Raw genomic sequence first — 14,287 nt, 5'->3', positions numbered from 1 at the left:
GGGGTGGAGTCCGACGGCGGTGAGCGTCGAGCGAGGGAGATGGGGATCGGGCTCCTCCGATTCAGATCCAGAGCGAGGGGGTGGGGGAGAGCGAGTGGGGGAAATGGGGAACGAGGGGCGTGGGGGGGGGTTCGGTTATCTAAGGTTAGGTCGGGCGGCGGCTGGGCCGACTGGACCGGCCTAGTGGGTCCAGAGGCCAGCTGGGCCGTGGCCCAGTGGGGGGGAGTTCTTCTATTTCTCTTTTTTTTGTTTTAATTTCTGTTTTCTTTTATTATTTCTTTCTTTCTTTATTTTAGTTGCATTTTAATTTAGTAAAATATACACTTAGCATTTCAACTTAGTCCATAGTCACAAAAATAAATCTAGACCCCAAATAACTTAGTTTGACATTTTATTAATTATAAAAGGTATTTAACTAATCTCTTTGCTACTGTTTTATTTATCTCATAGTATTTAAACATTTTATAAATGTGCGGTTTTCCCATCATAATTATCTATGCAATATTTGGTTCACTCCGAACATTTTAGTTTTAATATTTGAAAACTTTTATTGTTTGCCTGATTTTGAATTTGAATTTGAATTTGAATCGGTTTCGAACTAACTCGAGATTAGCAACTATAATTGAGGTGACGTGGCATCATTAGCAGAGGAGCACTGTAGCTTAATTACCCGGGCGTCACAGTCCTAAATCTAAAGTCAAACTCGGCCCCACTGATTCTTCCTATCCGGCGCCACCGAGTTTTGATGTCTTAGCCACTGCCACAAAACCTAGGCAAATCGGTCTCACCGAGACAGGATTGTAATCTCTCTGTGTATGTCCATTATCAAAATCGGTATCACCGAGTTTGAGCAATCGGTACTACCGAGATTACAATGCAAACTCTCTGGTTAACTTATTATCAAAATTGGTCCCACCGAGTTTGATAATCGGTCCAACCGAGTTTGCCTGACCAACTCTCTGGAAAGCTTATTACCAAAAAATGTCCCACCGAGTTTGTGTAATCGGTCTTACCGAGATTACGTTATGCCCTAACCCTAACCGAATCGGTCCTACCGAGTTGCATTTCGGTCCCACCGAAAACCCTAACGGTCACATTATTTGCTAAAACGGTCTGACCGAGTTTAACGATTCGGTCCCACCGTGTTTGGTAGATTGTGTGTAATGGTTAGATTTTGTGTGGAGGCTATATATACCCCTCCACCTCCTCTTCATTCGTGAGAGAGCCATCAGACTGAACCTACACTTCCATAATCCTATTTCTAAGAGAGAACCACCTACTCATGTGTTGAGGCCAAGATATTCCATTCCTACCATATGAATCTTTATCTCTAGCCTTCCCCAAGTTGCTTTCCACTCAAACCCTCTTTCCACCAGATCCAAATCCTATGAGAGAGAGTTGAGTGTTGGGGAGACTATCATTTGAAGCACAAGAGCAAGGAGTTCATCATCAATGCACCATTTGTTACTTCTTGGAGAGTGGTGTCTCCTAGATTGGCTAGGTGTCACTTGGGAGCCTCCGACAAGATTGTGGAGTTGAACCAAGGAGTTTGTAAGGGCAAGGAGATTGCCTACTTCGTGAAGATCTACCGCTAGTGAGGCAAGTCCTTCGTGGGCGACGACCATGGTGGGATAGACAAGGTTGCTTCTTCGTGGACCCTTCGTGGGTGGAGCCCTCCGTGGACTCGCGCAACCGTTACCCTTCGTGGGTTGAAGTCTCCATCAACGTGGATGTATGATAGCACCACCTATCGGAACCACACCAAAAACATCCGTGTCTCCAATTGCGTTTGAATCCTCTAAACCCTTCCCTTTACATTCTTGCAAGTTGCATGCTTTACTTTCCGCTGCTCATACACTCTTTGCATGCTTGCTTGATATGTGTTGTGAATGTTAAACTTGTGCCTAAACTCCACTCAAACTTTAAAGAAACTTAAAAACTGCAACTTTGGCTCTTAGTGTCTAATCACCCCCCCCTCTAGACACCTCTTCTCAAGGTCCTACACCCTTCCTCGAAAAAGATCGGTAAAACCTCCAACACCGAAAACACGATAGAAGAAGCATATGAAATCCGTTTTCGATGTATTAGAGCTTGTCACGAAGATAACCACAAGCTCAAAACCTCAAAAGAAAATACAAATAAGAATCAAGAAACATGATGCAAGGATGCAATGGTTTGATCTCTTGACAAACGATACGATCACGCTACTCACTTGAGAGCCCCCCTTGATAGTACGTCTATCGATCCTATAACCCGGTCTCCAAACTATCACCATGAGACTGGTAAAATATTAAACCTATCAAGGGCAAACCTTTGCCTTGAACGAAGTCCACTTGAGCTAGATGATGACAATCTTGACTCCCTCAAGTTGGACCACCTTTCTTGATTGCGTTGGGTCGATGAAGACTAGATGATTGCTCCCCCATACTCCACTATGGGTGAGCCACTCTTCGGCACATCTTCACAAGTCCATTGACACCACAATGGATGACAAGCTTCAAGCACTTGATCTCTTCGTGATGCTCCACTTGAACTTGTGCACGACAATCTTGATGACGATCACCACTTGATTTCATCCTCTCCGTTGGTTGAGTGATATCTTCCTCTCGACGCAAGCCCATGAACACGTACCTAACCCCACATAGACCATGGTTTAGTACACAAAGCACAATGGATAATGCTTACCATACCATGGGATCACTTGATCCCTCTCGGTACATCTTCTACGCTTTGTGAGTTGATCAACTTGATTCACTCTTGACTTAGTCTGGATTAACCTTAAATCTTTCCAACTCTCTTCATTTGGATGATGTCTTGAAGGTAAACATGAATGATAACACAATCTTCTTCTTCAAGACATGCTTGCAATAAGCTCAACACTCACATGACCAATCTTTGGATAATTCCTTAATAGCACCTTGGTCAACTCATAAACTCCTTGAAACCAACACATGGACTTTAAGAAAAGCCTATGGACAAATCCTTCAAATATAACTCAAGACAACCATTAGTCCATAGAGATTGTCATTAATTATCAAAACCAAACATGGGGGCACCGCATGTTCTTTCAATGATGATTTTATTGTGTGGCACTATAAGAAGAATGGTATGTTATCTATAAAAAGTGTGTATAATTTCGCAATGAAGCTTAAGGAGAATAAGGGAGATTATGGGCAATCTAGCGATGACGTGAACATACGGTATACCTCTCATGTGGATCGATAAGAACCGGTGCATATGCTCATAAGATGTCGATGCACGGACCATGAAACAGTATGTGAGGGCCTACTTGTGGTATCTTCTGACGGAAGCCATGTTTCCAGTCTGCTCGGGGGACACTGCCCTATGGATGTATCTCGACTTCTTGTCTGACTGGGCTGCAGGGTACAACTGGGGGTCTGCTGGCCTCGCGTACATATACCTTTTGGTAAGAGAAATATCTCAATATTCATTTATGGACATATGTATGCTGCTTTAAATTGTATCATCTGATCATCAGTTGGTTTTTGTAGCTCGATGACTCAACACAGAGGACCGAAGCTACATCTGCTATGTGTGGATGTGTCTGGGCCCTCTCGATTTGGATGTGGGAGCGGCCGCCGGTGGGCCAACCTGAGAAAATGAAACAACATCCATAGGTGGAGTATGGTGATTATGGCGACAATACTTGATACCCGGTCGTCGCGTATGCTTGGGACATGATTGAAGTCTTCACGAGCAAGGCCTATGCATTGTACAAGGCCTTCACCAACGAGCTGGACAACCTGACATCTTACCAGGTATACGAACAAGCTAGTTTTTATGTAGCCACTTTTCCGGTTGCTTACCAATCTTTCTATAGGTTAACTGGTGGTCGTACCATGATAGAGAATGTGATGTGAACTGGGGACCCGATCTTTCGATGAGAGAGGATAACTACGATTTTGGGTGGGACTTGACCCTCACGATCCGGCTACCAACCGTACATGAAGGACCGTACACGACTGATATCCACGGCAATCGCTGAACCAACTCCACGGCGTTATCGACCGAGCCAACGGCGCGATCGACCTATCCACGAAGGATTTTTCCTGCAAGCAAATCGAAGAACATGCAAGAAAATAATAGCCAAGCAATCTCAAAATTGTGAATATGCTAGATGGGATTAATCTCACAAGATGGGGTTCCGATAGGATGTCTTGATGGTCGCACTAGCCGCTACGAGCGAAGACAAATAAAAGTAGCATTAGCTAAACTTCTCTAAACAAAACTCTAGTCTAAAACATAATCTAGGGTAGATATTTATTAGAGGCGGACGTGCAGTCGAGTCGGTTCGCCGTGTCCCATCCGGACTTTGCTTCGGGCATACGTGCACGGGCCGTTCCAGGGCCAGACAGCGAGTCCATGTTTTGATTCCTAATCCAAGTGCTTCGGTCCTGGTGCCCTCTGTTCTTGTGCACGTAACATCAAATGATGGTTGTGATGGATCATGGATGGTTCGATGGTGCATGCATGCCATGTACATGCATGTGTATGTGTTCCCTGCATATGAACTGCTCCTCATTTTCACACGGCTCTTGCAAAAATATTCTGGTATTATGCATACAATAAAAGAACGTGTTGTATTTCTACTCCGAGTAACAAAATTATAATTTATATAATTATTAATAGAAATCACCTGATTATTGTATATGAGGATAATATTTTTGGTCTCATCGGTGGAGGCTATGTCCACATCATCCTCCCTTTCTTGAAAACAAAGCCGTCCTCGGCTTTCATTTATCTGAAACACATCATAGAGCAACCCAAAAATAGATGCAAAATATATAGGCCGTTCCGAAGGCGTTAACTCATGAGGATGAAATAAATTTGTTATAGCATCATTAGGAATATCATGAAAAGTTTGATCCCACACAAAGTTTGTGTATGAATTATGGGAATGCAAACTAACTATATGGGTACACTGTATATTCGGATCACAAGTTGGGACACTCAACGGAAACATTTCAGAATTGATAGCAAACATAGTGTGCATAGCACGATCCGTTGATTTAGATTTCCCATCATTTACTATTTCATCAGGGGTCATAGGAGGCAAGTTGATGGTTTTTCCTTCAAACACAAGAGTATACGAATTTGTTCTACCATGATGAGTAACACTATTATCATATTGCCAAGGTCGACCTAACAATAAAGAACAAGCTTGCATAGGTACAACATCACAGTCAACGTAATCATGATATGACCCAAGTGTAAATTGTACTCGCACATGACGTGTTACCTTCAACTTACCACATTCATTGAACCATTGGATGTAATATGGATGGGGGTGTCTCATAGTGGTGAGGCAAAGTTTCTCGACCATCTCTATACTCGCCAAATTATTGCAGCTTCCACCATCAATGATCACATGAACGGAATGTCCTTTGACAACAAACTTAGTTTGAAAAAGATTATGGCGTTGAGGCATCTCAGCATGCCCCACCTGGGCACTAAGTATCCGCATGGTTACAAGGCTTGGGTATTGATCGACCATGTCAGCATTAATGTGTATCTCCTCCGTGTCATTCTCCTTGGTGTCACCTGCATTATTAGTGGCAAGCATAGCACACGTATCTTCATCCAAATCACTAGAAGAGGAGTACTCACCATCTTCCCGCATAATGAATGCACGTTTATTTGGGCATTCCTTCATCAAGTGCCCGCCACCTTTGCATATATGACACTTCATGTCTCTTGTGCGTCCAGATGCAGTGGTGGGTGCTATAGACATTGCTTTCGAAGCCTCGGATGATTGTGGAGTTGATTTTGAACTTGATGGGTGTGCACCATTGTTCAAGATAGGTGGTGTAGACTCAGTAGTGGATGAAACCGTAGGAGAGGGTGTCCATGATGAGCGGCGACCTGTAGAAAAGTTACTTCGTCCCTTGTTGTGTCGTCTCTGTACTTCCCTTTCAGCTTTACAAGCGAAATGAAATAAACGAGTAATAGAATTGTACTCCTTATAGTCCAATATATCTTGAATATCACGATTCAAACCACCTAAAAATCTAGCCATCATAGCATCTTCGGTTTCAACTAATCCACATGGCACTAAGCAATTTGCAATTCTTGATAATAATCCTCTACAGAACTACTACCTTGTTTTAAACGTTGCAATTCATTTAGCTTATCATGAGCATAATATGAAGGAACATAACGTTGTCGCATGGCTCGTTTTAAAGCATCCCAAGTAGCAGGTATATTGTTCGCATTAATACGACAATATTCACTCCACCACATAGAAGCAAAGTTTGTAAATTCACTAGTGGCTGCCCTAACTCTTTGGTTCTCAGGAATATCATGACATGCAAATTTTTGTTTAACTGAAAGTTCCCAATCAAGATAAACGTCTGGATTATATTTACCATTGAAAGCAGGCATAGTAAATTTAATTTTAGCACTAGAGTGGTCGTAATCTCGAACATCATACCTGTGTGGACCTCGTGCCATACCTTGACGGTTGAAACGCAGTTGTCGATGAGCACGGTCATTGTGGTTGTTGACCATTTGGTCGTCTTTGGTGTCACCAGAATAATCCTCGTAGTTGTCCCCATGTCACTCGTGGACGCGAGGAGGAATTTGTGGGTGCTGGTTTATGGTGGAAGCATCGGTTGCATTAGCGGGGTGCTGTGGATGACCCATGGGCACACGTCGAGCTCGCGAAGTAGCGGCAACACCCGTGGAATTGTGAGGAACATTGTTATTGTTGACGGGGGGTGTAGTCTGCAGCTCGTCCAAACGTAACAAGATGTCCCGTAGTTGTGTGTTGGCAACACCTTGTGCATCCTCAATGGCCTTGAGCCTCTCTTCTGCCACAATCTGAGCACCCTCAAGTTGGGCGAGCCGCTCGCTGGTGACTTTCACATCTGCGGTGAGGCCCTCAAGTGTGGGTTGATCCTGTGCCATTGTTAGCGAAAGAAAAAAAAATACAGTGTGTAATCCCTATCAACTAGTAGGACGTGGTGAAGAAAAATCGCTCACACTCAAGCTTAGTATCAAATTCTTACTTGTTCTTACCAATGCAACAGGTGGTGATCGGCGCGTTGGTGTTGGATTCAAATGACCGATGAAGATTGGATGGAGCGATAACCAGGAATCAGTAGTGTCGGGACCTGTACTTATTGGTAGGAAAAAGTGTAGCTTGGCAAAGGTTTCTCAACTCACAATATCAGTGGCACAATTTAGCAAAAAAGCAATGCAAGTTGAATAATTGCTCAAACTCCTAACTAGTGCTGGCAGTTGACTAGCAAGAGAGAAAACAATCTAAGCCTAGATACTGAATCAAAAGAATGAAAATCGATGAAAGTATGATAGCTCTAAATAGCTAGATATAAGTGAGGTATAAACACAGTGTATGGCAACACTCGAAAATAGATGATAGACAAAGTTGTGAGCAAGTAGCAGCAAAAATAACGTTCGGAGTAGCAAACAAAGTAGTCCAAAAGAGATGAGCCGGCCTGAATTTTTTTAACTTTTTTTTCTGCTCCTTTTTCTTCTCTGTATTTTTTTCTAACTTTTTCTTTGCTTTTTTTTGTCAAGCCGGTACTAGCAAGAAATCAAGCAGTACTAGAACACTCGTTGGAACTTGTGTACTACTGTGAAAGCAATTAGGTCCAACTCACGGTGATGGACGTGTGCTACTAGCAGTGGATCTAATGAAGTGTTGATGGTTGAACTGATGGGGTCACGCTCCTTGGCAGCGGCCGGAAGCTGGGACGTGCGCTCGGCAGCACAGAACAATTTTTTTTAAGTCGGATGGGATGTGGGGTGCAGGTACACCTAGGGCAGGCGCGTGTGCGAAACGGAACACAACGGCGGACGACAAGATTCGTCTTTCATTTACTTTTTTAGAGCACGGACGATTTTGCGGCGGAAAATATTGTGGACAAAAAAAAGGTTTGATCTAGCAGATAATTGTTTTTTCGGACTAATCTAGACCAGCACTAGTATTAGATGAATGCAACCAAAAATTCAACTACACAAATACTAGATGCAAAAAATTGCTAGAGGCTAACAAGATAGGTGCAGCGGGTGAACTAATCTATTGTTTTTGGCTTTTTTATGGGTTGTAGGACTGAAAAATAAACTAATCTAACAGAACTGTAAATCTCTCACCGATAAACCTGAAAACTGATACCACTTGATGTGAACTGGGGACCCGATCATTCGATGAGAGAGGATAACTACGATTTTGGGTGGGACTTGACCCTCATGATCCGGCTACCAACCGTACAGGAAGGACCATACACGACTGATATCCACGGCAATCGCTGAACCAACTCCACGGTGTTATCGACCGAGCCAACGGCGCGATCGACCTATCCACGAAGGATTTTTCCTGCAAGCAAATCGAAGAACATGCAAGAAAATAATAGCCAAGCAATCTCAAAATTGCGAATATTCTAGATGGGATTAATCTCACAAGATGGGGTTCCGATAGGATGTCTTGACGGTCGCACTAGCCGCTACGAGCGAAGACAAATAAAAATAGCAATAACTAAACTTCTCTAAACAAAACCCGAGTCTAAAACATAATCTAGGGTAGATATTTATTAGAGGCAGACGTGCGGTCGAGTCGGTTCGCCATGTCCCATCCGGACTTTGCTTCGGGCGTACGTGCACGGGCCGTTCCAGGGCCAGACAGCGAGTCCACGTTCTGATTCCTAATCCAAGTGCTTCGGTCCTGGTGCCCTCTGTTCTTGTGCACGTAACATCAAATGATGGTTGTGATGGATCATGGATGGTTCGATGGTGCATGCATGCCATGTACATGCATGTGTATGTGTTCCACGCATATGAACTGCTCCTCATTTTCACACGGCTCTTGCAAAAATATTCTGGTATTCTGCATACAATAAAAGAACGTGTTGTATTTCTACTCTGAGTAACAAAATTATAATTTATATAATTATTAATAGAAATCACCTAATTATTGTATATGAGGATAATATTTTTGGTCTCGTCGGTGGAGGCTATGTCCACATCAGAATGGGGTTTAGGGCTCAATGTGATGTGCTCTCAGGATAGGCTTGTCTGGCGGTGTATTGTCCCAATGATATGCGTGTACGCCGTTGAGTGGCACTTACCACAATGCGTGGCCACGCAATTTGGCGTATCGCAACACACCCCACCGAAGCATGCTGACACCGGTGGTTTCAGCCTTCACTGGTGAGGGCATTGTTCTCTATTACCATGTTTTCATTATGTTTGACATTCTTATGATTTTTTATGTTTTATTATTTCTTATGCCTTGCAAGAAGAATTGGCAGCATTGTCAGTCGATATCAGACTAGGGACACGAGCACGCGGAGCACGTGAAAGCGTGGGATTGAGAGGAGATATCGCAAAGACGGGGAGAGGAGAGGGGTTGACCAGGATGAGTACCAGCAACACACAAATTGGTATGATGATGGCATGAAGTACCGTGTGTGCCTAAGGCCATAGTGGATGGCAGGCGATATCGCATCACTTCAGGAGGATGACTCCGATGATGAAGCCTACAATGATAGCATCAGAGAGCTAAAAGGTGAATTTAGGGAGTATGCACCCCTGATGAACAGAGTGGTAAGTTGTGTTCAGCTATTTCGAGCCGATGGTTGGATGAGAATTTACTTTACTCATTGACACTAATTCATTCATGATGCCTAAATTTGTAGGCTTCAGAGCTAAACAGAACCATTTACAATGGCTCGGATGCGCTAAGTTACCACTGATACGTCTCCAATGTATCTATAATTTTTTATTGTTCCATGCTATTATATTACCCGTTTTGGATGTTTATGGGCTTTACTATACACTTTTATAGTATCATTTTTGGGACTAACCTATTAACCGGAGGCCCAGCCCAAATTGTTGTTTTTTTTTGCCTATTTCAGTGTTTCGCAGAAAAGGAATATCAAACGGAGTCCAAACAGAATGAAATCTTCGGGAGAGTTATTTTTGGAACAAACGCAATCCACGAGACTTGGAGTGTACGTCAAGAAGCAAACGAGGAAGCCACGAGGCAGGAGGGCGTGCCCCCACCCTCATGGGCCCCTCGTGGCTCCCCTAACCGACTTCTTTCGCCTATATATATCAACATACCCTGAAAACATCCAGGAGCACCACAAAACTCTATTTCCACCGCCGCAACATTCTGTACCCGTGAGATCCCATCTTGGAGCCTTTTCCGACGCTCCGCCGGAGGGGGAATCGATCACGGAGGGCTTCTACATCAACACCATAGCCTCTCCGATGAGTTGTGAGTAGTTTACCACAGACCTTCGGGTCCATAGTTATTAGCTAGATGGCTTCTTCTCTCTCTTTAAATCTCAATACAAAGTTCGCCTTGATCTTCTTGGAGATCTATTTGATGTAACTCTTTTTGCGATGTGTTTGTCGAGATCCGATGAATTGTGGGTTTATGATCAAGTTTATCTATGAGAAATATTTGAATCTCCTCCGAATTCTTTTATGTATGATTGGTTATCTTTGCAAGTCTCTTCGAATTATCAGTTTGGTTTGGCCTACTAGATTGGTCTTTCTTGCAATGGGAGAAGTGCTTAGCTTTGGGTTCAATCTTGCGGTGTCCTTTCCCAGTGACAGCAGGGGCAGCAAGGCACGTATTGTAGTTGCCATCGAGGATAAAAAGATGGGGTTTATATCATATTGCTTGAGTTTATCCCTCTACATCATGTCATCTTGCCTAATGCGTTACTCTGTTCTTATGAACTTAATACTCTAGATGCATGCTGGATAGCGGTCGATGTGTGTAGTAATAGTAGTAGATGCAGGAAGGAGTCGGTCTACTTGTCGCGGACATGATGCCTATATACATGATCATTCCAGCTAGTACCATTATCTGCCAAAAGAAATGTGTAGCAAGTACGCCAAAGTGTCCCATTAATCCTCCTCCATGCGCCTCCTGCAACAACAAAAGACGAACGGAGCTAGCTGGAATGCATAGCTTGTTAGCACGAAACACAAATCCATCGTTAACGACAAACTTGTTCCACATTCTTCCTTCTTTACAATTCTGCATTACATCTTTAAAATCAGCATCATGCACATATTGATCTTTGATGGTCTCCAAACCAAATATTTTGAAGTCAAGTTGTGAAAGCATAGTATAGCGACGAGACAATGCATCAGCAATAACATTTTCTTTTCCCTTCTTGTGTTTAATGACATAAGGGAAAGTCTCAATGAATTCAACCCATTTAGCATGTCTACGATTCATTTTAGCTTGACTTTTAATATGTTTCAAAGATTCATGATCAGAATGTATAACAAATTCTTTGGGACATAAATAATGTTGCCATGTTTCTAAAGTCCGAACAAGAGCATATAATTCTTTATCATAAGTAGAATAATTCAGACTAGGCCCACTCAATTTTTCAGACAAGTATGCAACAGGTTTGCCATCTTGTAATAACACACCTCCTAATCCAATTCCACTAGCATCACATTCAAGCTCAAAAGTCTTATTAAAATCAGGAAGTTTGAGTAAAGGAGCATGTGTCAACTTATCTTTCAATACCGAGAAGGCTTCTTCCTGTGCGGTACCCCAAAGAAAAGGCACATCTTTCTTTGTAAGCTCATTGAGAGGTGCAGCAATGGTGCTGAAATCTCTCACAAAACGCCTATAGAATCCAGCGAGGCCAAGAAAACTCCTCACTTGTGTGACCGTTTTGGGCTGCGGCCAACTCTCAATAGCTTCAATCTTGGCTTTATCAACTTCAATTCCCTGTGGAGTAACAACATAGCCAAGAAAAGATACTCGGTCGGTGCAAAAGGTGCACTTCCCAAGGTTACCAAACAAACGTGCATCACGTAGAGCAATAAAAACAGCACGTAAATGTTCCAAATGTTCTTCCAAAGATCTGCTATAAATCAATATGTCATCAAAGTAAACTACCACAAATCGTCCAATGAAAGCACGTAAAACTTCGTTCATTAATCTCATGAAAGTACTAGGTGCATTAGTTAACCCAAAAGGCATGACTAACCACTCATATAATCCAAACGTAGTTTTAAATGCTGTTTTCCATTCATCTCCCAATTTCATACGAATTTGATGGTAGCCACTACGCAAATCAACTTTGGAGAATATTGTAGAGCCACTCAATTCATCAAGCATATCATCTAGCCTAGGAATAGGATGACGATAACGAATAGTAATATTATTAATGCCTCTACAATCAACACACATACGTGATGTACCATCCTTTTCGGCACTAGAATAATAGGAACAGCACAAGGACTAAGGGATTCGCGTATATAACCTTTGTCGAGAAGCTCTTGTACTTGACGCATAATCTCCTTCGTCTCCTCTGGATTGGTACGGTATGGTGCACGGTTTGGCAGTGAAGCACCGGGAATTAAGTCAATCTGATGCTCAATCCCTCGAATAGGCGGTAATCCCGGTGGCACGTCTTGTGGAAAGACGTCAGCGAACTCCTGCAAAATGTTAGTGATAGCAGGAGGCAAAGAGGAAGGCACGTCCTCGAATGAAAATAATGCCTCTTTGCACACAAAAGCATAGCAAACAGATTTGCTGAAATCTAGCTCATCAATATCAGATTTGGTGGCAAATAAACATGCACTTTTCAATTTAATTTCAGAAGCAACACTAGATGGTTTATGATTAGGCTTCATTTGTTGCTCAAATTCTTTTGCCACAATCTGATTTTCACTCTTATTCTTCTCCTGTTTTGCTTTATTAGCTCTATTAATATCATCTTTCAAAATAGAATCAGGAGTCATAGGAAGCAAAGTAATATTTTTATCCTTATGAACAAGAGTATACTGATTGTTTCTACCATGGTGTACAGAATTTTTATCAAATTGCCATGGTCTACCAAGTAATAAGGAACATGCTTGTATAGGTACCACATCACAATCAACATAATCAGCATATGTAGAGATACTAAAATGCACACGAACAGTACGTGTTACCTTAACCTTGCCGCTGTTGTTGAACCATTGGATGTAGTAAGGATGTGGATGTGGTCTTGTGGTGAGAGAAAGCTTCTCCACCATCTCCATGCTAGCCAAGTTGTTATAGCTCCCTCCATCTATGATGACGCGCACAGAACGTTCTTTCACAACTCCCTTGGTATGGAACAAATTGTGCCTCTGATTTTGCTCAGCTTGTGTGACCTACACACTCAAAACACGTTGAGCAACTAAACATTCATACCTGTCAGCGTCTTCAGGAGCCATGTATTGCGTCTCATGATCAGAATCATCTCCACCATGTTCTTCACGTGTAATAAGAGCCAAAGTCTCCTCATCATAGTCACTAGCGGACTCATATCCACCATCCGCGGTAGCAATCATCACACGCGGAGATTTGCATTCTCTCGCATAATGACCTCCTCCCTTACAACGACGACAAATAATATCACTTGTGTGCCCTGTTGATGCCATGGAAGAAGAAGAACTCTGTGCAGGCCCAGCAGGTGCGCTCTTGGCAGATAATGGTGGTTGTGCCTATTTTCTTGTATCACGACTGGAGGAGGCACCTGATTGAGGTGCTGGTGCAGTTGAAGTAGAAGATGCACGCGGTGTCCATGATGAAGGTCGGCCTGCAGAAAAGTTAGTTCACGCCAATGCTTGTCGATCCTGCACTTCACGTTCAGCTTTACAAGCAAGATGGAATAAACGAGTGATATTAGTATACTCCTTATAGTCTAGAATGGTCTGAATCTCTCTATTTAATCCACCCAGAAAACGTGCAAGCATAGCTTCATTCTCCTCAACAATACCACATCCAATCATGCCAGTTTATAATTCCTGATAATATTCTTCTATAGAATTTTTCTTTGTCTTAAGCGCTGTAATTTTTGAAGCAACTCACGTTGATAATATGGTGGAACCCAACGAGTACGCATAGCAGTTTTCGAAGCAGCCCAAGTAGTTGGAATAGGATATAATCTACAATGTTCAGACCACCATACACATGCAAAACTAGTGAAAGCACAAACAGCAGCGGCAACCCGTCTCTCCTCGGGATATTGTAAACATGTAAATCGTTGTTCAGTTTCTAACTCCCAAGTAAGATATATATCAGGAACATATCTACCCTCGAAAGGTGGAATATTCAATTTCAGTTTAGGAAGATGGTCATGATCTCGTACCTGAGGGAAAGCCCTACCATTGTGATTATTTGCATGTGGACGACCTGGTGGTTGTGGTGCAGGTGGTTGCACGTAGTTCTGATTTTGAGCAACCTCATCCTCGTAATCTCCCACATAATCATCCTCCTCCGCATCAGCAGCAGGAG

Source organism: Triticum aestivum, chromosome 2B, assembly GCF_018294505.1.
Source record: "Triticum aestivum cultivar Chinese Spring chromosome 2B, IWGSC CS RefSeq v2.1, whole genome shotgun sequence".
Classification (NCBI taxonomy): Eukaryota; Viridiplantae; Streptophyta; class Magnoliopsida; order Poales; family Poaceae; genus Triticum; species Triticum aestivum.
This window is presented reverse-complemented; position numbering follows the sequence as displayed.